The sequence below is a fragment of the Mirounga leonina genome, unplaced genomic scaffold (assembly GCF_011800145.1).
Source record: "Mirounga leonina isolate KUSES-001 unplaced genomic scaffold, KU_Mleo_1.0 Mir_115, whole genome shotgun sequence".
Lineage (NCBI taxonomy): Eukaryota > Metazoa > Chordata > Mammalia > Carnivora > Phocidae > Mirounga > Mirounga leonina.
In genome coordinates, this window is record NW_023270268.1 from 81,878,883 (window position 1) to 81,902,462 (window position 23,580).

The 23,580-nt window shown below is 43.3% G+C and overlaps 1 protein-coding gene across 3 annotated transcripts in view; it reads right to left on the reverse strand.

The window, feature by feature from the left end:
* Positions 1–23,580, reverse strand: part of MB21D2 (Mab-21 domain containing 2) — a 118,282-nt gene that overhangs the window by 16,251 nt on the left and 78,451 nt on the right. Inside the window, exon 2 of one of the 3 annotated variants that reach the window (XM_034999830.1) lies at positions 9,855–10,005. The exons of the other annotated variants lie outside the window; for them this stretch is intronic. The gene's annotated coding sequence lies outside the window, so the exon portion shown is untranslated. The remainder of the gene's footprint in view (positions 1–9,854; positions 10,006–23,580) is intronic. 3 annotated transcript variants of the gene reach the window in all.

Consider the following 23,580-nt stretch of genomic DNA (forward strand, 5'->3'; position numbering starts at 1 on the left):
GTGCGTGCATGCCTGTGTGCGTGTGTGCGTGCCTGCATGTGTGTGTGAGTGCGTGTGTGCATGTGTAGCAGTGCTAGACAGGCTCATCTCTGATAATTCTGGGTGAAATTACAACACGTCAGATGTCTAATTGGCCATGAGAACAGAGGCATAAGCTAATGATAAGCATAAGCGAATGATAATTACTTGTTCTTTCCCACAATCAAGGTATAGATCTAGTATATGTGGCTTATAAAACTGTATCTGAGCATAATTCTCAGAAAGAGTTCATCATCCTTCTTCACTCGGCAAGCCTGTTTTCCACTGCATTTACAGTTAGTACCTTGCCTATTCATTTACTGCTTTGTTGATATTCCAATTTTCATTTCCCAAAGGACATTCTAAAACCTCTTCTAATTCTGGAAAACTCTGGAAAGATGAAAATTTATATGTTACTTTGGAATAGGCATTTCTTCCTCAAACTACAAAGAAAACAATGGGGAGTAAGGTTTGAAGAGAAAAAGCCTGGCTTCCCAGTTTACTGCAGGAACCAGTCTTCAGAATGGAGCTTTGTTCAAGTGCACCAGCCTTATTCATATGTAAAAGGTCAAACCAAATTCACAAACCAAAATAACGTTTCTCTTTTAGCCTCCACCTGGGGTTATTCTGCCTCTGTTCCTCTAAATTGTATGGAAAAAATTGCTAATGACATATTTAGTCTCTCCGTTCAATGACCTTTGTCCACACTTTCTTTAGTGTAGTGCTTAGACCAACTATCAATTATCTGTTGTCCTGTCAGTGTCCCTCTGTCTGATGACCGGGGTATCTCCTAACCCTACACAACAGAAGTTCAACAAATGTCAGTTGAATGAATAAAGAGATGGTAGAGCCTAAAGATGGAGTTTATTAGACTCTTCCAGGATGAAAATCGTAGGGTGATATGCTTAGACTGATAGAGCCAATTTGACATTGTCATTTCCAGACACAATGAAAGACTCCAGAGCCACTATAACTGCATGCAAAGGAATCCTATTACATCCGCAGAAGAGATGGCAGGGGGAAGCTAGGACCCTGTGAATGAGCTGACCATACACTAACTTTATGGTATCTATACAAAGGCATCTCTTATTCTCCAAGAATAATTTAAGTCTAAGACATTTTCCAAAGCACCAGTTTTTAGCCAACAATCATAGCCAGAAATTAGAAGAAAAGCTACTATGTAATTACAGTGTGATCTATGATCAAAGTCTAATATCTACTTTTTAAAAAATGATAATAGTGCATTTTTCCCTTGACGCACAAGAACAGACCCCATAAATAAATGGATTGTCTCACCAAGCAATTTCTAATGACTGCCAGGAGATGGCACCCACACCCTATTCATCTACCTAGTATTTCTAGCTGGGGCCCAGGGTCTAAAAGTCCTAAAACAGGCTTAGCAAGGGGCTAAGATTTGATAAGACTATATTACAAGCAACCCCCCTGGGGAGGGGGAGGGCTGTAATTCAAGCTACCACCCAGGGATTTGTAACTTTGCCTTTTTGGTTTCCCAGAGAAAATCTGTTGGTAATTCAAGAGCTCACAGGCTCCATCTAGGTTGAGCCAAGACTAAAAGATGCTTTGTCTGGACAAGTAATGTGATGGACAACTGATTCTCAAAGTATACTGAAGACCTTGCTGCAAGGCCCAGCTTCCCTGAATAAAGCTTCAGGTGGCAGGAATAGGGGGTATAGAGAAGGTAGAGGAAATAGTCCTTGATGTTATGAGGTTAAGGCACTGCTCTTTCTGAAAACGGATTCTGACTACAAATAAGAAGTACACCAAAAGATTTTAGGAGACAAGGTTATTAATAAAAAGGAAATTGATTTTTAACCTGGCTTCAATCAATAAAATCAAAACAAATACTGATTTACACTGTATGCACTGTATGAATGCCAAAGAATGGCCCCAGTCATTTTCTCATTGTTCCCAGCAGTCATTCTGGGAAGAGAATTAGAGTTCTCATTGCGTAGACATGAGAACTGAGCCTCTTGGCAGCCAAGTGGCTGGGCAATATAATTGCACAAAATATCTGCATGGCTCTTTGGCCTAAATTAGAATGAAAACTAGTCCGACCACCCTCCATAATCTTCAAGGAAGGAAAGTTGGGTCATTTGGATTCCTTACCAGGTTACTAATTGGTTTGTTGCAGGGCGGGCAGGAAGGTCAAGAAAGGGCTCAAAATGTAAAGCCTGCTCTGCTAGGGGCAATCGACAGATGATAAACCCAGAGGTCTTAGTTATGCCTACACCGGCTGGGTTATTGATGACATGCCCTCTTTCTTTATCTACACCAGCAAAATAAACATAGATCATTCCTAGTAGATAACTCGGCTTTAAGTGTCAAGTCAATAGCTATTAATCAATTTTCCATATGGCTCGTTGCTGTAATGCCTAATACATTAATCATGACCCCTTGCCTACATTGTCTTTATCTTCATTTAAATAAATCTTACTTCAAATATGAATACCCTCAATCAAGTTTCCAAACAACCAAGTAGTAACATCCTAAAAATCTGCTATTTCAAAAAATAACTCCGTTAACAAGTCTTAAAAGTTCTCCCGTTATATAAAAGCAGAATGTTCCACACCAAAGTTCAGATTGGTACAACTACACCCATACCTATAATTTAAGAAAGGATTAGGGGATCAAATAAGAATTTCCAAGCAAAACAGACATAGAATAAAAGTACTGACAGTGTGACAGACTAATAAAGAGCAGAATCTACTTCAGAGCCACAATTGTCTACCTGGTAATTACTTTCAGCATCCGGGTAAAAACATACTTTATTGTTCGAGCTGGGAAACGTTCACATCAAAAGAAGCCAGACTTAAAAAACAACCAGTCAAAGCCCTGAGCGGAGGTTGAAATCTGCAGTTTAAAAGCGTAAGTAGATCATTTGAACGGGGGTCAAATTGTTGCAGTGTTTCTAAATCCACGCCCACACAATAAAGAAGGGAAAGTCAAAGAGAAAAGTCAAAAAGTGAATCTCTTAATGATGAAGTGGGAAAGTGATATTTTGAGAGATGGCTTTTTTCTTTACTTCTACTCGTCTTCCAACCATCAAAAAATGGGGCAAGGGTCAGTGGTATGGGGTTGAAAAGGGTGATTCAATATTCTAGCCAGGAATTGTGGACTCACACGGTGGCTATTAAGGGAGAAATAAGAGGGCTCTTTTTTTTTTTTTTTTAATTTTATAGTGTTGAAGATTATTGTTTGGACTCTTGGACTCCTGGGGACGAAGTTTAAGTTGTATGTGTGTACCCCACACAAAGAATGAATGAATCATCGATGACTAGAACCAGATCGAACTTTCAAGGTTACATACTCCAACTGTCAGGGGACAGATCAGGTTGCTGAAGCCCAAAAGGCCAAGGTGACAAGGAGGACATCTGCCACAGGTGCTAGGAATTAATTTAAAATCCTGATCCTCAATCCAGGGCTCTCTCCACCCCATATGTGGGTCTCTAACCAGGAGTTTGTGAAAAATATGGGTCCCCAGGCCCCACTCAGGACTGAAACATAATCTCCAAGGATACATACGTGTTTTAAACTAGCAATGTTGAAATGCTTTTAAAAATTGAGACTGTCTGCTCCCTCCCTCAATTTCAAAGCAGGAGTTTAATTGCATGGACTCAAGAAAGGCAAAGCTGTCAAGTCAGAGGAAGGGGTTTGCTGTCCCAGTAATCCAAAATCTTTAAGAGCTGAGGTTACCTATTCTTCAAATCAAGAAAGACATAACTTTGATGAAACTTTTGGAAACATGACAGTATTTGAGATTCAGGAAAGATAGGACATCTCTCATTCCTCATGTCTGGGGGGTTTGTTAATATCTGCAACCCCCCACTTGTTCATTTTGCTTTGAATGAAAAAGATCTGTTTTTTTGCTAGATTTCTTCCAGTTTCTTTTTTCACGCCCTTGATCTCTCTCCACCTATCAGATAGTGGCTGATTTTTGCCCTCTACTTCAGTCATAAACTTAGACAAAGCAATTGTGTAATCAACTGAGAATCCTTAAGCGCTCTTGGCACACGCCACTCCTCACTTGGGAGCACATAGGTGGGTCAGTGAATATCGGCTGTGGGTCTGACTTGGCAGCCAAGCAATAAAACCTGTGGTGATGGGCACAATTATAGCTCAGTCCCTGAAACCAAAGATTACACAGTTTGAATAGAAGTGTACAATTTCCAAAGCTATCAACTGTCCCGAAGGCAAATTTAGAAACAATGGATTAAACACAGACACTCATATTCATACAGTGTCCCTTCCAAAAATCCAGTCAGATTAGGATTTATAGTTAAGTGGGAAAAAGACTAAACGACAAGAATTCTTTTTAAGAGATGGTGCTTGCTTGAGAAAGGTCATTAAAAGACTCAAACCCAAGTATAGTGTGAATTTGAGATGCAGAAACCCCATTTTTAAGGTAGTGACAAAAATGGTCTTTGTGCACAGACCCAAGTCTTATCCGGAGAGGAGCTTTCAGATCAGAAATTCCAGAATTCCATTTTAAACATGAGGAGGAGGTGGTCTGCAGAAGCCCTCCAGCAAAACCACAGGAAGTTTGCAGTGTTTCCACTAGAGGTCGGGCTTTCCTAATTTTCTTTCTTTCATTTTTTTTTTTTTTAAACAGTTATTGGACTGACTCCAACCAAAAAAGTAAGAAGAAAAAGGCCTGAAGATTGGATAGATTGGATATAATTTTTAATTCACACTTGATTTTACTGAGATGATTTCAAAGTGAGTCATAAATGGATTTGGGTTTCAGAACAGTACTACTCACTGATGAACCCAAAATGCCCACATGCTGTTTGCGGCAAGCCTGTTCAAGTGGTGGGATGTCACACATCCACTGACAAAATTCCTTAGCTTTGGGGTGAAAAAGGCACATGGAAAAGAAAGATGCCTAAGAGATAATGTGGCTGACGTGACAGAGAGATTATGAATTTAGGATACAGAAAACTTGAATGTGAACACTTGCTTCATGATTTATTAGCTATATGACACTCGGGTAAGTTACTTGACTTTCTGAAACTTTATAGTTTCCTCATTTTTTTTTTTTTTTTAATGAGGATACTACCACTTCTTTCACAAGGCTATTATGAGGCTTGGTGGAGACAAAGTTTCAAAAAGCTTTCAATACGGTTTTGCAGACGTTGAGAAAATGGAATTTTCTCTTTAAAATTGCATATGTTCACACTTCTCTAGGTCAATAAAGAACATTGGTCTTAGTTGAGCATGTGACACTTTTTAAAAAAGAAATATAACAGTATTTGTCTATCTATTCAACCATCTCCCTCCCTCCTTGTTCTTTTCTTTTGATTCGTTTCCCCATGCTTTGTAAGTGTCAGGTAAGGTGGGTTGAATGAATGAAAGCTCATGATAAACTCTGGCAGCTTTGTAAGGAACAGAATACACTTTAAATGAAAAGTTACCACAATGTACTTGGTTGGTAGGATGATGGAGGAAGGGACTAGGTAGGGCGGGTGGGAGGGAAATGGAAGAGAAAAAGACAGATGTACTAATTTTTATGGTCAGTTTTAGCTTAATACCATCTTTTCTGTTCTCTGATGACTTTGATATACAAGCAGAAGATAGTGAAATCACAGATACTGAATAGATTCTGTCTTGTTACCACAGTGGTTTTCTTTTTCCTTTTAAAGATTTTTTATTTATTTGACAGAGAGCGAGCGAGCAAGCACAAGCAGGGGGAGTGGCAGGCAGAGGGAGAGGGAGAAGCAGGCTCCTCGAAAGTAGGGAGTCCAATGCGGGACTCGATCCCAAGGGATCCTGGAATCATGACCTGAGCTGAAGACAGACACTTAGCCAACTGAGCCACCTAGGCGCCCACTACAGTGGTTTTCTAACCAGCATAGAGAATCATCTGGAGAAGTTATTAAGACATAGATTGCTGGACCTTGGCCCCCAGAGTTCCTGCTTCATTGGTCTAGTGCAGGGCTCAAGAATTTGCATTTCTAGGAAGCTCGCAAGTGATTCTGAAGCTGTTGTCCAGGACCACACTTTGAGAACCAGTGGTTTAGCACAGCCACAGAATCTACAATCCAACTGTGGGAAAGAGAAGGGAATCATAAGAAACCTAGGCTCTAGTTCTGGATCTTCCATTAATTCCCCAAGTGATGGGGAATGTCATTACCTGTCACACCTTGCTCACTTGTGAAAGGAACAATCTCTGTTCACCAATGAGGCCAAATGAGGGTCAAAAAAGAAACAGGTAAATTAAAACTTTGAAAAGTTAGAAAATCCTCTGTAAGAACAAAGTATCATGGGCGCCTGGGTGGCTCAGTTGGTTGAGCGACTGCCTTCGGCTCAGGTCACGATCCCAGGGTCCTGGGATCGAGTCCCACATCGGGCTCCCGGCTCAGCAGGAAGCCTGCTTCTCCCTCTCCCACTCCCCCTGCTTGTGTTTCTGCTCTCGCTGTCTCTGTCTCTGTCAAATAAATAAATAAAATCTTAAAAAAAAAAAAAAGTATCATGATAAACAATTCCAAACAGCATAGGACAATAAATTTGCCTTGTCAACCTGAGAACATCATGGAATGCCCAGATTTCTGGTTGAGTGTTTCTGTGTGTGTCTGTGAGGGCATTTCTAGATGAGATTAGCATTTGAACTGGGCTCACTAAAGTAGATTGCCTCTTCCAGTGTGGGTGGGCATGGACAAAAAAAAAAAAAAAAAAAAAAACGGTAGAGGAGGGAGGAATTTGCCCCTTTTCTCTGCCTACTGCTCAAGCTGAGGCATCTCATTGTATCTTTTCCCATCCTCGAACTAGGGTTTACATCATAGACTCCTCCTCGTTCTCAGGCCTTCAAAGCAAATTGCCAAATCACACCACCAGCTTTCCTGGGCCGCCAGCTTGTAGGTGACAGTTAGTGGGGCTTCTCAGCCTCCATAATTGCATGAGCCAATTCCTCATAATAAATCTCCTTTTATATTCTATTGGTTTCTGTTTCCCTGGAAAATGCTAATACACAGCCATTACTTAAGAGGTTTTCTAAAAATTAGTGAGTGACAGTCCTAGGTTCTATTCTGGGTTTGGCCTCTGACCTACTCTGGATACACACTTGACCTTTCTGGGCCATAGTTTTCCAACCAGCAAAGGTTTTAAAAATGATCTCTAAGGGGGCGCCTGCGTGGCTCAGCCGTTAAGCGTCTGCCTTCGGCTCAGGTCATGATCCCAGGGTCCTGGGATCGAGACCCGCATCAGGCTCCCTGCTCAGCAGGAAGCCTGCTTCTCCCTCTCCCACTCCCCCTGCTTGTGTTCCTGCTCTCGCTATCTCTCTCTCTGTCAAATAAATAAATAAAATCTTAAAAAAAAAATGATCTCTAAGGTCTTTCAAATCTAAAAATGCATGGGTCTATGGTCAGAACATGAGCAGGGACTGGGGCTCCGGGCAGGTCTCAATACAGGGAACACCAGAAGCTGGCATGGATCACCCAGCAGTAACCTGAGGGGCATGAGCTTTGCTCACACTTCAGTATTAACCTGTCACAGAACCCAGGTATGCCCTAGCCCCTGCCGGCCCTCAGCAAGAGCTCTCCAACATTCCAAAATCAGGCTCCACACTAGCTATCATTATGATAACAGTAAATGTCATCACTGGAGAGGTACTAAAGCCCTATACCATCCACTCAGTTGATCAATGCTTGAGATTCTGCTCTAAAATGTCTTGCATTGTGCCCTCCCCATACACCCCACTGCCACTGTGTGTCATTGTCACTGTGCAGCTCAGGCCCTCACATCTCTCACAGGGACTACTTCTTAATTGGATCCTACTCCCCAGCACCATCATGCAGCATAACCTGCCAAAAGGAGCTTCTTACAGGACAGCTCTAAGCATATCATTCACCTGCTCAAAATTCTTTGATGGTGCTCCCGTCCCTGTCAAGGCCTCCGACATTCAGAGGCCAGGCTCTATTTCAACCTCCTCCTACTGTTCCCTTATGTTCCTCGTGGCTCCAGCCCCAAAGTGAAGCCCCCAAACCATTCCATTCCCCCCGTATGTCCTGTGCTTTCCGGCTCCCAAGGCTTTGCTCATTCTCTTCTTTTTGCCCTCTATCTTTGCCTGGTGAAATCCTGCCACTTCTACTCCTTCTATGAGCTTTTGCCTCCTCACCCCCCCCCATCCCCACAGACATATTCTTTCCTCTCTTTGCACAGCCTTTTGATTCACCTGATATAAAATTTCATGAGATTTACGGTGTGACTGGCATTGCAGCTCTTTGAGTTCATTTCCGTGTCTCACACAAGATCATGAGGTTTTTGAGGACAGGGGTGGAGCCTTATTCACCACCTCTGTCCTTGAGTTCACTGCAGAGGGGTGAGCTCCTGAGCCCTAGAACAGTCTGTCTGGATACAGAATGTGTCACTGTAACATGAACTAGCTTGTACAGGACTCACATTATGTCTGCACAATGAAAGTAGTGTTAGGTTCATACGCAATTTTCCAAGAATGTTAATATTTTGTACAACCAAGGAATAGCCACTAAACAAAACATGCTCAAACAACAGCAGAATGTAGCATCCAGCAGAGAGAATGATACTCACATTCCTCTTCACTCAGGCTGGAATGTGATCTGTCATGGAAATGCTTTTCTTTTCTATTTATGATTTCAGGGCATTTTATCTTTGTCTCCAAAATTCAACAACTTTTTTTTTTTTCCCCTAAAATGCTCTTTGTCAAGCCTTCAACCTTTTTCTTTTCAAGGTAGAGTCCTATATTGGAGTGCTATTTATTTTTCAGTATTGTTATTGCTTTTGTGAATGCCCTGGTCACAAAGTCAAATAGGTTTTGAGTGATCAGCACACAAGCCCTGTCACTTCTGGAACGCAATTCGGCAGCATGCGAGGATTTTAAGGAATGCTCCTTATTCTGTAACTGCATTGTTACATAAATGTTTAGACTAGTACTCAACAGGCACAGAAGTCAGACTGCTGTTCCTAAGAAAGGAACCATTACCAAGTCCCTCAATACAATTCCCTTGCATGTCAATTACTCAGCCAGTTCTCAAGGAACTAAAACTCAGAGAGGCCGGGATGGAACTGTTCTGCTAGACTCCAGCAGTGCCAAAGGAAATGCTCCCGGGGACGACAGAGCTGCCCCGGTCTGCCACTAGAATACAAGTGACTCAGTTTTCCTGGAGAGCTGAGCGTGTCTGGAGAGTGCCAGTGCCAGAGGCCTCTGGGCTTCCGAAGAGGGAGGGGACATCTAAGGGAAAGCAGCATAGACAAGGGAAAGGGAAAAAAGGATACAAAGAGAGGTGGGGGCAGGCCTCCCTCGCAGTCCTGAAGGACTTGGAGGTTGGGGGTGTTGAGCAATGTAAGGAAGTTCCCTGCACCCCAAGGGCAGAACCTGGGCCTCCCATCCCTACTTCAGCCACCTTTTTTTGTTTTACATATGGGGCCTCCTCTGCCGCCTCTATTTGAAGTAAGAGTACTGCAGCTTTAAAAGAGAGGGAAAGAAGGTTTGAAAATCCCTGCATCATATCCAGCTGGCTATTTCCCAATTCTGCCTGAGGCTGGCCTTCAGCAGAAAAATAAATCAGTGCTTACAAAAGATCTACTCTATACAGAACGCTGTTGGGGGGGCTCCCAATTCCCGGCTCTAATCATTCTAAAGCTGTCTAAAAAAGACTTCACTTTTTGCCAACTTTACTAGCTCATTTGACTATTTCTCCCCCTTCACAGACCCTGCGAGGCAGGTCAGGAGCTTGCAGAAGTGCAGGCAGCATGCAGGGTGGACCCTCCAGCCCCGCAGCCAGTGCTCAGGACAGAAGAGAAGCCGTGGATCCCCAAAGAGTTCCGAATGCGAAGCCAGACACCTGATACTCCCGAGGTGCTGATGCTCTCTAGGAGGACGTCACTTCTCCTCTCTGGTCCGTGTCCTCACTACCAAGTGAGGTGGTCAGACTGATGGTCTTTACTGTTCTTTCTGACTCCCAGGAGTCCAGGCAGAAAAAGGGTGCTGTGTTCCTGAGTGGAGGGAAAGGCAGAGCGAGCAGGTGTAAAGCACATGCCTCCTGGATCCATGCAGAGGCAAACACACAGGCCCTCCAGACAGACGATTTCTCTCCAATTCATGCATACTAAGGAACACGTGGAAAGAAAAAGGAAACGAAGACATTCTGAGTGCTGATATAACTTAGCAGAATAAAACAGAATACATCTTTAATTCCCTTGAAATAACAACTCCTAACAACCCAAAAGGTAATTTCAGACCTTTCCAAAGTCCTTTTAAAGTCTAGAGGTGAGTCTCCGTGTTGCAGGGAAAAGACGTGTGTGGAAGTTTCTTTAGAGCAGTTAGAGAGAAAATAGCAGGCGTTGGATTTACAGACAGTCTCTGGGCAATGAACAATCTGGCACCTTCTCCTTCTAGTATTGATTCTTGCCTCAGACAGACGATGAAGGCCTGCCGAAGAAAGTGTGTGGTCCCAGGGGTTGCTCAGGCTGGGCGTGAGCTCTCCTCCAGCATCCTGCCCCGGGCTTCTCAGCCGCCCCTCCTGGGGGCCGCCTAGCTGGCTTCATCTGCACATATCTGGAGGTACCAACCCCTGGGCTACCCGCATGGCATGCAGCTTCACCACCGGTTTCTGTTCCCAGAAATTGATTTAAAACAGTCAGAAGGGTCTCTGACATTAGGCACCCTTCATATAGCAACATCTGAAATAACAAACCACTTATCTGAAATCTCCAATGCTGCGCCTTCCAGATATTGCTAATGCCACTATCTAACCACCGCTGGCGTCCTAATAACCCATTTACTGAGCATCTACTTCAGGCCAAAGGTTGTTTCTGTATTAATCTTTGTGATGCCCCCAGATAGTGTGAAGAAATGGACGCTCTGACATTAAATAATCGCCCAAAGTTACATAGCCTATAGATCTGATCCTTGAACCCAGGTACATGACTTAAAAGACAAAATTAACTTACAGATGTCACAGGGGTAAATCGTGATGACTCCCCACATCTGTTTTCCCCATTCCTCCAGCTCATCCTCACAACACACCCTCTGCTACTGCCCGGGGAGAGGGCCAAGTAACTGAAGCTTTCAAACACTAAGGGGTCCAGAAATGAAAGAAACCGGGAAAGCTGGGGGCAGACAAGGGAAGTTGAACCAGGAGACAGACTTTCAGGCCAAATTTTTTTGTCTTTTCCCTCTCCTCTTGCCAGAAATTCTACCAATTATGTTCATTTTCACAATTACAAAAAGAAAATGGAAAATTGCTTCTTGGGAGTTAAGGCTCGAATTACCATGTACCCCTTAGTATAAATGTGTTCAGTCAATCAGAGTGCGACCTTCTCACTGCAATGGAGAGTGGAGACCACCTGCCCTGCCCAAATGGGAGTTCTGATTCAGAGCGGACGGAGTGATCTGTCTATTAACAAAGTACCATGGTAGGGCATCAGAGTACTGCAGGGCTCCGAGGACAGAAGTTAGAGACAGGGAGGCTGCAACACGGGGTGCCAGGGAGATGACTCTTGTCAATTTCCAAACTGCTCCCTTCTTTCCCTCCCCCTCCTTGCAGTACCAACTCCCACTCCCCAAACACAAGCTGGTCAGACTAGTACTATAGTCCAGCTGCAAATGGAGGTAACATGGCACTTGGGAACCTAGGCACTACTTGGAATGTTTTTACATAAAATAATGTAATTTGAGGGGTGCCTGGGTGGCTCAGTATTTAGGCGTCTGCCTTCGGCTCAGATCATGATCCCAGGATCCTGGGATCAAGTCCTGCATCAGGCTCCCTGCTCAGTGGGGAGCCTGCTTCTCCCTCTCCCTCTGCTGCTCTCCCTGCTTATCCTCGCTCTCTCTCAAATAAATAAAATCTTGAAAAAAATAAAACATGTAATTTGATTCTAAACAAATGAATACATACCCATCATATTGCTAAATGTGAGGCTACCAAGAGACATTGTTACTAGCAAGCCAATAGATGCTAATTACACATGCCCCAAACAAGCTTGATGGTATTAATCCAAAGGAAAATAGGGAGTGGGGAATCTGCTTAAATTCTTCATTCTTAATAGGAGCTGTTTCTAAATGTAGTTGAGAAGAAGAACCGTGGAGAGTGGCTTCCACTGCTTCACTTTAATTATTGGTTTCTCCCCAAAATAAGACTCAATAGAAAAGGTATACAGGACCCCAATTTTGATCGCATGGTGGACTATTAAAATGGGATTTTGCCAACTGACTTTACTACTCTCACACTTTTAAATACCCACCTAGATGTTATCCTAACAGACATAGGAGCAAACATCAATGACCAGGCTTTGTAAACAGTAAAGTACAATCCCGTAGGTGTTACCAGGGTGGCTGTGAGGGCAGCATGAGGTCCAAAGGGATGAGGAGCACCAAGCCAGCTGGAAGAGTCTGGCCATTCCTATTGAGCTGGTGACTCTCCAGTTATCTTTCAGGGCTTTTCCTTCTCTGTGTGCAAAATGGAAACATTCCATTGCTCACATTCATCCATCTCAAAAGTGCACGAGTCCTTAGAACTTCCCTAACCACTTCATTTAGCATTCATGAGAAGTGACTGCCCAAGAGGCACCAAGAGTAGAGGAAACTCACAAAGCTAGTGAGCACTGGAGTCATGATTATTAGATCAAGGTTTCCAAATTCTTCAACCTGTGCTCTGATACCCTGGTTTACCACAGAGGTGGTGAAATGCGCTATAAGTGTACAAACATAAATCCTTTATGGGACAGCCTGACCAACATACTAATGCCAACAATCAGCTGACATTCGACTTCTACAGTTTCTACTAAACAGAGGTGATAGAATATGGTAATATAATATGGTAGATTTCTGACACATTTATAAGCTAGTAGAGGAGTTGTTCAAAGTTGAATCTGCATTTTTATGCATATTATTTTCACACTGAATATTCGGAGCTCTGGTTTATTTATAGGTGGCCTTAACAAGCACATTTAAAATAAAGAAAATCAAGATTACCTGCAAAGAAATTCTGCTTAGAACAGCTTTAATATTAATTAATGCCATACAAAAAAAAATGGATCCAGTTGGCTTTAAAAACATTGAGTAAATGTCTGATAATCTCTAAAATTACTTGCAGCTGGAGAATGCCTAACTGCATCTCCTCACAGCTTAACAAAATGCATTTCTCCAAGATAAATCTACTCTTCTGACTAAGAGCTGAAGAGAAGGAAAAAGATTATTCATGGCTGGCTTGGACTTCAAGATGATACAAAATCATATATATAAGAGGTTAATTTTGAAAGGCCAGGACTCATGCCAACCCACTTTATTCAAATTGATTTCTGGCTTTGAATAAATTAACAGAGTAAGAGGATGAGAAAATATAAAAATCGTGGAAATAGTAACAGAAATATTTCTGCTAGAAGGGTATGCCACAGTCAGCCTACTGATTTTCGGTGCAAAAAAGACAAAAATCACTGTACCTCCTCTCTATGCTGACATGTTTCGTTTCTGCGGGAACTCTGGGAGTGCAAGCAGCAATGTCTTGTGTTGGCAATACACCCAGTTTCATCAAGAGAATCCTGGACAGTCAGAATAGGGTCAGATCACCAAGGGACTTAAATCCCAAAGGAAGAACTTAAGAGTTCATCCTACAAAACCATGTCATCCATCTTCCCTCAGACTGCAAGCTTGCTCAGTGCAAGAACAATGTTCCTTGGTACCTAAGGCCCTAGGTGTAAAAGTTCAGTGGACATTTGTTGGATTAAAGAAGAAAAAATAAATTACTAAAGAATATCAGGAAGTGTAGTAAGACTTCAAATAACTTGGCAAAAACTATGAGGGAAAGTTTACAGTTGGAGTTTGTTAGCAAAGTGGGAAAGAGTAGCGTATGGGAGAAAGCCTTCTAGAAGAGGTAATATCTTGAGTTAACCTTTGAAAAAAGAAGGTGGTTTGGCTTTGTGGGGTGACTTCTAGAGCTACTTCTGCTATTAAACTATCTGAATTCGGGGGAAAAAAAGCAATTAAGTTTTCTGGACAGTAACTGCTGTGTATAAAATGAGAAGAGACAATGTATAAAGGATTTTCAACTCTAACAATTTGATTAAAATAGCTGATGTTCGTAAAGATGTGATCGAATTCAATTGTAGTACACAGACTATATTTAAGGAGGAAATTATAAAATAAATATTTTTAAGACTGTCATTTACAATTTTTAATCTTTTAAAAGCATCAGCACTTTGTTACCTTTTGCCATCCCTTCTCCAAAAATCACTTTTTTTTTCTCCCTACTTTGTGTTCCCACATCAAGCCATGCCTCCTGTGTTTTAGGACATTCCTATAATCCCCTTCTAGAAAAGATGCTCACAAAGTCCTGGGAAGGGCACAGAAAAAAGTCCATCCAAACACGTCTTCCTCCCAATCTTCATCTTCTTATTTCAAGGGGCAACTTAAAATATTACATGCTCCAGGGGGCCTGGGTGGCTCAGTCAGTTAAGCGTCTGCCTTCGGCTCAGGTCATGATCCCAGGGTCCTGGGATCGAGCCCCACGTCGGGTTCCCTGCTCAGCAGGGAGCCTGCTTCTCCCTCTACCCCTTCCCACTGCTCTCTCTCTCTCTCACTCTATCAAATAAATAAATAAATAAATAAAATATTTTAAAATATTACATGCTCCAAATAGCTTTCTGTGAAAATGTCCAGCTTAGGGACCCTCCTGTGTGCTTGGATACTGCCGTGTGTACTCCCAGCATGTCCCTGACCCGCTCTACGTACTTCCTTGTCTCCCTGTTACAATATAAACTCATGCGAGAAGGGGCCTAGTACCCTGGCCCACTTCCCACTTTATTACTAGTTCCTTGCACTGTAACTGGCACATCGTAAGTATCCCGAATGCTTTTTTGAATGAAGAAGCAAATGAATGGGAAAACAGAGGCCTGGATAAATATGTGTGTAGGGGAATGCAATTCATTCTGGGCAAATTCTCTTGCCAAGGAAGTAAAAAAAATGGAGCATGGAAGGGACCTCAGAGATCATCTGGTCCAACCCCCTCATTTTCCAGAAGCCAAGTAATCTTGGCATAGTGCCCCGTGAAATAGAATATTTCCGGAAACATGCAAAAGAATATTAGGAAAACCAAACATTCTCTCTAATAAGTGAGGATACCAGCCCACACAATCTGCAAGTGGAACTTAAATAATTAAAAAAAATTTCACGGCGCTAACTTTATTTGGCCTTTATTACTGCCTTCAGCAAGTCCACCTATTACCTAGCGGTGTCTAGTCTACATCATGCAGGCTCAATTACTTAGTATGTAGATCAGGCAAGATTCTCCCTTGTCTCCCTCCTCTGTTTCTCTAGCCTTTCAATGCTCATTAGCACCTCCAACAGAAGGCTGAGGAAATGAAACTCCAATTTATCAATGTCAACTGTTGAACCAGCAAATTGCATCAATCCCGCCCCCACATGGAAGTGTTTGGACAATTCTGAATCCACAAGATGTTGGCAGCTGTGTTCCTATGGTTCAGTAATTGCATTGTTTCCTACTGTGCTCTGCGGGTTGTGAAATGAATTTATTAAATAACCAACACAAAAGGAACATGGGGTGGGCTAGTGGAAACAGCTCTGGGCTGGTGTTGGGATTGATTCTGTCTTTACAGTCTCCCACTTTGACCACCAGCCTTGACAATAGTTTTTCCGGTCCTCAGGCTCCTAACTGTTTAAGAAGACAACTCTGCCCTGGGTAGTAAAGAAATCTACGGTATCTAAAATATCCTGTGCTTTTCACCCCATGTACAGATTTAACACTGATCATATTCTCTATCTACTGGAACCCAGTATGCTTACTTTCAGCTCAAATTATGCCCTTTGTGTATAATATCCATGACATGAAAACGGTACACCATTCTTGATAGGATGCACTAGGATCTATATGTCTAACTGGCCACGTCATACTGGGAGACAATGGTTGGAAAAGGAAAACTGAAGGGTGCCTGGTGGCTTAGTTGGTTAAGTGTCTGCCTTCGGCTCAGGTCATGATCCCAGGGTCCTGGGACTGAGCCCCATGTTGGGCTCTCTGCTCAGTAGGGCATCTGCTTCTTCCTCTCTCTCCACTGCTCCCCCCTGCTTGTGCTCTCTCTCTGTCTAATAAATAAATAAAATCTTTAAAAAAAAAAAAAAGAAAGAAAGAAAAGGAAGGCTGAGTCCAGGCACATGAAGCACATAATGGAGGAATTTAAACATCCAATTCTATGGTCTTTGGTAAGTTTGCCAGTTGGTATTTTCCTAGTTGTCTTAGGTTATTAAAACTAGTTGGTGTTTTGTAAATCTAGGCTGATACTGGCTGTGTGACAGACTGAGAAAGATTTTTAAACAAAGATGGAAAACTTACTTGGTATGTTATTCCAGCTATCAAAGAAGAAAAACAAACAAGATAATAAAATCAACCCTATTCAGTTAAGTCTTAAGCCAGCTTCTGAATCTCAGAAGACAGGCAGGGTTTGAGAGTTCAGAGAATGTCTGCAGAGGGTCAGGCTGCTGAGGGGTAGATGGAAAGTCTCCTTGGCTCCCTGGTTTTAGCTGGGCCCTAAATAGCACAAGGTCTCTTGGGCTGTTGGGGTATTTCTCCCGGACAAAGAGAGGAGGCTAAGTGAAGTTGAGACCGGGGAAGACACCTTCTCTTCAATTGGGAGTTAAACACTCACTCAGGGCCCTTATTTTAGCTCAATTGTTTTCCCATTCTTTCTTAAAAAGCAAATAATAATAACAATAATAATGCTTTCTTTCAAACTAAGAAGCAGAATTTCACTTCTTCCCAATCTCCCTACCCAATTATTTTATAAACAGGGCTCAATTCGGATCCACCATCATTCACTGCAATCTACACACAGCCCAGTGGTTCTGGCCAGGTGGTCTAATTGCTGGCAGATAATTTACCATCAGGTGATCATCTCCACAATGGGGATCGTGGCTGTTAAAGTTTCAGATAATGTATGTAAAGCACATGGCCCAGTGATGAATGTACTAGAGAAGTCCATCACACCCAGGCTTGGAGTTCTATTTCCCAATCTCTGATTTACACATCATAAAAACCTTGTGAGGTAGGAATTATGGTCACTATCTTGCAGACAGAGAAATTAAGTGGCTACCCAAGGACATGACGCTAGAAAGGAAAAGATTTAGGAACTAAAATCGGGACTGGCTTCACTCCAAATTGCACCTGCTCTCTGCAACAAGATGTTGGTGTAAATCTCCATGATATTTTGTTCTTTCTGGACTGACTGGGTGGTGATGTCCTACAAGGCACCATTCCAAATACATTAACATCCTGTTTTGCCATTTTCCCCCCTTTCCTAAAAAAGTGAAATGGAATATGTACATAGGGGTTTATTATTGGAGTTATATATTCTTGGATTCTGGCTAAATGCAAATTTACTTTTTTTATTCTCATTAGGAGCCCTCCAGCCCATTGCAGGTCAACAGCCTGATGAGTAGCACAGTAGAGGGTGTTTTTTTAAAAGTCACACTCAGTGCTGCACTGAGAGCTGGGGATCAGCACTCCTGGCCTACCTAGAATGTGCTGTGGTAAGACAGGAGGCCAAGGTTCCAGCTCACAGCCTCAGGGCTGGGGCCAAGAAACCTGTATTCCCAACTCCTATCTGCTGTAGCAAGTCATTTCCTCATGTGGGCCAAGTGTTCCCATCTAGAAAATGGTGGGTGTGGACTGGCTGATATATTTTTTAAAGTTATGTTTACTGAGGTATAACTTATAGACAATAAAATTCAACCCCTTTATACAATTTGATGAGTTTGACAAAGGTTTACAGTTTTATAACTAGAGCCACAATTAAGACACAGGAAATTTCCATCACCCCCTCACATTTCCTCATGCCCCTTTGCAGTCAATCCCTTTCCCAGGCCCCAGGCTTTTCTGACTTGACTTCTGTCCCTATAGTTTTGCCATTTCCTGACCCACACATAAATGACAAAGCATGTAGCCTTTCATGGCTGGCTTCTCTCACTTAGTGTGACACTTTTAAGATCCATCCATATCACTGAATTCATCAAATCAATAGCTTGCTCCTTCTTATTGCCATCCGTTGCATGGATATGACACTTTGTTTATCCACTCAATAGCTGACACACACTTGGGTTGTTTCTAGTTTTTTGCTAATATGAATAAAAGTATTGCAAATGTCGGTGTACAGGTCTTTATGTGGACATACATTCCATTTCTCTCACATAAATACTCAGGAGTGTGATAGCTGTGCCATTTGTTAAGTGGATGTGTTTAACTTTCTTACAAAGTGTCCCATTGTCTCCCAAAGTGGCTGAACCATGTGGCATGCCCACCAGACCCGCATGGACTGGTTGGTATTTCATGGGCAGCCTCAGCTAATGACCGCGATGTCTATCCACGTCCCATTAACGTGTGGACTCTTGCAGCTCAGGAGCCCCCACAGCACCGAGGGCAGACGCAGAGTGAGTACAGGAACTCAATGTCGAGAGCCCTTCCAGCTTTGATAGTCTGCCATTCTGTTGTCTTCTCTGGACATCTTATCCTGTGATGGCGGGCACCAAGTAACAGCTTCAGATCGAAACCACCATAATTTGGAGACAGACCCCACAACTACCACCTACTAGCTGTATAAGGAAATCTCATACACCTGGTTTCCTCTTTGCAAACCAGGGGTGATAATTATCTTCCTCCCAGGCCGTTGGAGGATTAATGGTGGACGTGCTTGGCACATAGTAAGTACTCAGGAAACAGCTTCTAAGTTAACGACTGGCGTGGCTGATAAGGAAGTGGTAGGTGATAAACTTGATCCCCTTCCCAAGGTCCCCACCAAGGTCCCTAGCGACCTCCATCTGGAGGTCCCCGTGTTCCATCACCAGTTTCAAGGTCTCCCTTTCATGTTAGGATGGTTTATTCACTCCTCCATTCATTTATAATGTATGCGTATGTGTGTGGTATGACATAGAGAGAGATGAACAAAAAAGACACAGCTTCCCCCTTGCCGAGCTTACCATCTAATAAGCTCCTGTTAACTGATGTGTAGAAAGACACAGGGCAGAAGGTTTGCCGTGGGCAAGAAGAAAGGCAGAGTGCCTGGACCAGCATTCTAGATCACAGCAAAGCAGCTTAATGTGGGAGCACTTATGGGATTTCAGCTCTGATTTTCAGTTTATTCAGGGAAATATATATTGTGGGTCCAGAGGTTTCCTGAGTGCTCATGTGTGTGCATAAAAGGGAGAGGGGAGAGGCCAGAAAGGAGGATGAGGAATCCACCAATGGGCATCCGAGCTCTGAATAATGCATTGACACGTTTCATTTTAAGCACTGTTTGTGTTCCATCCCACCCCCAGCCCCGACCTCCGCAAGCTAATTACCTAGCCATTTTGAGCACCCAGCTGTTGCTGTCTGAAACCTGACCTTCACTGTGAAGAGGCTCACAGCTGCAGTGAACTGCCTACCTAATAACGCAGGGGCTCTTATCCGCGTCATACCTCTCCTTCCCTCCACCAACTTAGCGAAATAGGCTGGTTCCCCTGGTTCCTTCTCCCCAAACCATCTGCCTCTCAGACAAAAAAAAAGAAGAAGAGCCAGAGGCAAAGGCATTATAGGGGAGCCGGTCAGAATGCAGAATCTCAGGCTGCCTTTAAACCAACTGGGTCAGAGTCTGTTTTAACAAGAGGCCCGGGGAATTTGTAGGCACATTAAAATTTCAGAAGTGCCGGAATGGGACATAAATCCCAAAGAGTTTTCATTCATTCCATTCAAGAACCTGACCTAAGAATATGAGAGGGCCAAGCTGATCAGGACAGTACAATATTGGAAAAGCAGTGTGGTGTGAAGGAAAGAGCCAGCCCCCAGTGAGCCTCACCTTCTGATATCTGTGCCCCTGTGTGGTCCCCTCGAACAGAGTCAGGTCTGTGTTCAGCGTTGACAGCATGAAACTTGTGTAGTGAGGTCATAAAAGGCATTTAACGTTTTCCTGCCTCGGTCCCTTGGATCACCTGCTCTGGGGGAAGCTGGTCACTACGTTGTGGGCACTCCGAAGAACTCGTGGAGAGGCCCACACGGAGATGAACTGAGGCGTCCCTCTGGTGTCGGCACCAACTGGCCAACCACGTGAGTGCGCCCGCCTGTACGTGGAACCCTCGGCCCCAGTCAAGCTGGCAGGTGAAGGTACATCTGACACCATATCTGAAACTTCATGAGCAGCCGCGAGCCAGAAGACCCCAGCTAAACCAATCCTAAATGCCTGCCCCCAAGAAACTGTAGGAGATAATCAATGTTCAATGCTGTTCGAAGCCATCACGTCTTGGGATAGCTGGTTACTCAGCCATTAATAACGACCTCAAGGACAGAGCACTGGGTCTGAGCCTGCGCTCCCCCAACTGGTGGTGGATCTCCACGGTCACATCACCTCCTCGGTGTCTCAGGCGCCTCCTCCGGAAAAAGAGCAACTACAGTTTATCAGATCTCTGACACCTCTGACTAGAAAGATGCACTATTATTTTATATGTCACTAAGACACAAAGTGCCTCCAAATTCCTACATCATCAATTCTAAAATGCATATGAATTTTAGAGATGTAAAATGGGTGAAATACGGGGCACCTGGGTGGCTCAGATGGTTAAGCGTCTGCCTTCGGCTCAGGTCATGATCCCAGGGTCCTGGGATCGAGTCCCGCATTGGGCTCTCTGCTCCTTGGGAGCCTGCTTCTCCCTCTGTTTCTCTCTGTCTCTCATGAATAAATAAATAAAATCTTAAAAAAAAAAAAATGGGTGAAATACGGTGTTATCCTTGTTCTGCCCACCACACAGAGATGTTCTAAGGATCAATGGCGTTACAGATGAGAAGGCACCTGGAGGGGCTGACGGGCAGCATCCTGAAGCACCTCGGCTGGAGGAAGTGGAATGACATTATGGCTCCAGACCAGCTAATTAAACTGGCTCCGCTGGGCTTCATCACCTCTCGCCTCAGGCGCCTATCACCATTTATGCTCAAAATGACTGTTACAAAGCCCAACTGAGGGGGGGAAAAGTCAAGGAAAGCCATTTGTGGCAGTGCGCCCTAAACGTGCTCGGGCCTAAGAAATCACCTGGTGCATTTGTTAAATATACACCTGGGCCCCTTGCTAGAGACTTTGATTCAGCAAATCTGAAGCGGGCATTGGATCCATATTGTAACAAGGCCCCCAGGCCGTTCTTGTGAACACATAGGTTTTCAAACATGGATTGAAACACGGTGATATCCATCCACTTACTGATATTTTTCCTTGTATCAAATCATAATAGAAAACTGCAAACCTGGACTCCTTAGCTATGTCCCCATATTAAAAAATGCCTTCGACCCAGTATAAGATTTTACCGAAGGTCAATGTAAAAAAGCCCTCTCTCACTGTCCATCAAATAAAGAAAAAAAAAAAAAAAGCTGTCTCACCCAGGAGAGTTTGCCATTGGCTGGAAAACTTACGGAAGCTATGGAAACTTCTATGCTTCAATATTTACAGTACAAAAATCAGCATAATAAATATATTAAAGAGTAGATCTCCTGACAGGCTGACCTGCTTTCTTTTTTATCAGTCAATGCAAGTTGCTAGGCAACCATTTTTCCCTTTTTTGCTTAGACTGCCAGGAATCTTTCACCCAAAATTCACGCCCCCAAACAAGAACAATACTAACAATAGTTCTATACCTTGATCAAAAAAAAAGCAAACAAAAATCCAGTTGCTGTTGACAAAATTTCTTGTGAGGTTTCGGCTCTGTCCTATATTTAATGTGTATACTCAGGTCTTTTTTCTTTCAAGACCTTCGAGTCCTTTTGGAAGGTAGGAAAGGGAACACATTTTACAATCAGTCCTGTTAGTTTTGTTTTGTTCTGTTTCTCATCACATTTAGATTCAGCGACCACAACCCAGTTTCCAGCAACACTTCAAGTTGCGTGGGCTTTCTCCTCTCATGCCAATCCCTTAACACACAGCAGGAACGCTAACTATCTTGGCAAGGAGACTCTATTTCCTATTCAAGCCAAATACTTAAGAGAATAAAGAGAAAATAATTTTAGAGCATCTCTAAAAAAGCTCTTCTTGTCTTTCTCTGGTGGATAATAGAATATTCTGACAATCTGACCCAACTATGGAAGCACAGAAAAGCCAGTAAGATCCTTCCCGACAAAAAAAAAAAGAAAGAAACAAAAAACAAAAAAACGCAAACAAAACAAAACATCCCTTGCACTTCATTTTTAAACATCTTACTTGTGTGCCTTCAGTTCTGCAACAGAAATTCATCCTTGACCTGAACTTTGAAATATCCCACAAACAATAATTAAGTGGCTAGCACCCCGCTGTGTAAAGGGCATTTTCTGACAGATGGGAAACCAAGCCAGAGCACGGGAACCATTTCCACTCTTCCCCAGCCTCCCACAGCAAGAAGATTAGGGGCAAGGATTTCCATAGCCGTCCTTGGAAATTGGAGTGCATGCAGAATCCCAAAAGGACATGCCTACATTATCAATCCTTCAGAGTACAGACTAGTGTTACTCAGTATTGTCCCAGTGAGTATTTCCAACCTTCATGAATTGTTTCATACCATGCTGGCTGCCCAGGCTGACTTTGCCATGTTTTCTGGGGACTCAGTATTGTCCCAGTGAGTATTTCCAACCTTCATGAATTGTTTCATACCATGCTGGCTGCCCAGGCTGACTTTGCCCTGTTTTCTGGGGAAAGGTCTTTTTACTCTGTGAAGTCCTTCAGGCTGCCATTCTCCTCCCACCAGGGCTAATCCCACTGTCATCTGTCTTCCCATGACACTCACAACACCACACCACAATTGGTTGCCTCATCTGTTTGTCTCTACGGCTGGATCGAGCTGCTTGAGGTCAATGATCCCAATTAACTTCACCTTTGAATCACAGGACCAATCAGACTGTCTGGTACACAGCAGGTGCTTGGGCAATTTGTGTAAATAAGAGAATCTAGTTCAGGGCCTCTGAGGTCCCTCAGATTCTCTGATTCATGCAAATAAGGACATGAGGTCCAAAGAAGTGAAGTGATTTTTCCCAGAGTCACACTGGAAAAAGAAAGAAGACACACAAAAATCCAAATTCTCTCCTTCCCAACCTGTGGTTTTCCAGGTTTCCTCCTCCTCTGTGTGACCCTTGCCGCTCAGGCCTCCCAGCTGAGCCTCCCCCTGCCCCACCATTTCTCAGCCAGAATGAGGTTCCCAGGGAAGCCTTCCAGCCGGGGGCAGGCTCCTTGGTTACCTGCTCCCGCAGCTCCTAGAATCAGGTTCCTTTCTTTGGGGAAATTCAGCCCGACTTGCAGTTTTACTTACAAAGGTGAAATTATCTTACGAAGGCCTATCTTTCTCCCTAAAATAAAAGCTCCCTGAGAGCAGGAGCAGGTCTTTGTGGCGGTTGTTCGCTGCTCTGTCCCTAGAGCCCGGCACAGGAAGCCTTGCTAAGTATTTGTCCAATGAATAAATCATTTTGGAACCCTCTGAAAACAGGGAGTGGAATCTGTGGTGCAAATATTGTGTCTCATGAAGAGCAGACATACAATAAAAGTGGCAAATCATTCTTGTACAATATTAAAAGATATCTCTATTTT